The sequence below is a fragment of the Adiantum capillus-veneris genome, chromosome 8, assembly GCF_014529385.1.
Source record: "Adiantum capillus-veneris isolate H3 chromosome 8, ASM1452938v2, whole genome shotgun sequence".
Classification (NCBI taxonomy): domain Eukaryota; kingdom Viridiplantae; phylum Streptophyta; class Polypodiopsida; order Polypodiales; family Pteridaceae; genus Adiantum; species Adiantum capillus-veneris.
In genome coordinates, this window is record NC_140938.1 from 69,225,101 (window position 1) to 69,227,315 (window position 2,215).

Genomic DNA, 2,215 nt, shown 5'->3' on the forward strand with positions numbered 1-2,215 from the left:
GGAAGTAGAGCCTCTTTTCCAAAAACTATATGGAAGGGAGAGAAACAGGTACCTGATTTGTTGGCAGTCCTGTAAGCCCATAGAGCACAAGGTAGCTCTAAATCCCAAGTCTTCACATTATTTTTTGTCATCTTTGTAAGCATCCTTATGAGTTTTTTTATTAAAACTCTCATTGATTCCATTGCATTGGGGATCATATGGAGTGCACGTGAAGTTTCTAACATAGATAATCCATCATCTCTCCCCTGAAACCTGGACCCTTGTGAGAAAGTAACTCCAATAGAATGCCTAATTTGCAGCAAATATCTTCATATACAAATTGGGAGATATCTTTACTCGTGAGTTGCTTAATAGCTTTGGCTTCGGTCCACCTGGATAGATAGTCAATAGTAGTAAGTACGTAATATTTGCCTCTAGCTGTCATAGGTAGAGGACATATTGCATCAATATCCCACTTCTCAAACACATCATAAGCCACAATTGTGCCTCTAATTTCTAAATTGATAACCCTATTTGCGATGCTTTGGCACTCTTTACAGGACTTGCACCAATGATGAACATCACGTTGAATGCTTGTCCACATGTACCCCTCTTGCAAGATTTTATGCAAAGTGATGAAGCAAATTGAACACCACAAGAACCCTCATGATTCTCCTCTAAAATTATGTAAATTTTCTTTTTCCAAGTGTAGGGAAGTCGTGCGGTGAGTGTAAGAGAGGGAAGGAGAAGACACAGTACCCAATATCTTGTTGAAGCTTAGAGAAGAACAATTGAATCTCACTCCTTATTGTTTGCATTATAACCAATAAATTATGTTAATGGGTGGGTGCCCACCCAAATTAGCCACAAGCCACTGGCTTGAAACCTAAGAATCTCCCACTTGAAGACCAATGTGGCCCAAGTGGCTAAAGAATGTAGGGGCTATTATGTACAACTGTACAAACGGGAAGCATGACCATAGCTTCACCCTACGTCCATCATCTCTATGCAATGTGCAAACCTCTCTGAGGCTAAGCTCTTTGTTAGAGCATCTGCTGGGTTTTCATCCATGTGAACTTCGACTAACTCAATGTGTTTGCTAGCCAAAATATCTCGTACCACATGGTACTTGAACTCTATGTGTTTTGTCTTGAAGTGAAACACGGGGTTCTTTGCTAACAAAATCGCACTCTGACTAATGGAATGTAGCACTGGAGTCAGGTGTATACCAAGGTCTCCCACCAGACTAGATAACTGCACAACTTTCTTACTAGAAATGGAAACTGCAACATACTCTACCTCAGTGGTGGAAGACGAAGTGCAATTCTGGAGACATGATCTCCAAGAGATTGCCACTCCAACAAATAAGAAAACATAGTCTAATGTGGATCCCCTAGCGTCCACACAACTAGCATAATTTGAATCAGTGTATCCACCATGGATGCATCATTATTACCAAAGCGTAAGCACTTGCTAGTTGATCCCTTTATGTATCTCAAGATATGTTTCACTACTTCCTAATGCTTTTTGCCTGGAATTTCCATAAACCTGCTAACCACTCCCACTGCATATGAAGTGTCTGACCATGTGCTAACCATGGCAAACATGAGACTGCCAACTATTAAAAAATACGACACCTTTGCCATCTTTGCCTTTTGAACATTTGATTTGGGACAATCATGCTTGCTAAGTCTTTTGTATGCTATCATTGGGGTACTCAATGCTTTTCCCACTTAAAAACATTGCCAGACCTTGTGAATATGCTCTTCTTGTGAGAGTTTCAAGTATACCACATTTACGATCTCTTTTAATATGCATACCAAGAAACTGATTTGCATCGCCCAAATCTTTCATAGAAAACTGCTTGCTTAAGGCATCCTTGAAAAGTGCAATCGAGTGATAGCATGTTTAGGTGGTACCAAAAAGGAGTGTCTTGGACACTTCTTTGCGAGGAGAGGAAATGGGTGGTGGGCTATTCATTTTCATTTCATATAAAGGAAAGAAAAAATCTTTTTGACTGAGAGATTGGAATTTAGGCGAGCTAGAAATTCCATTTCACTTGAATACTAAATCTTAAAGTAGCAAATTGCATGCGCATTTAAATTCCCTCTCGTCGCCACTCCTTTGGGCTCTCTGTAGTGCTGCCTCAATGGGTCCCTCCACCTCTTGTGCCCATTCTCTCTCTCTCTCTCTCTCTCTCTCTCTCTCTCTCTCTCTCTCTCTCTCTCCCCCCCCC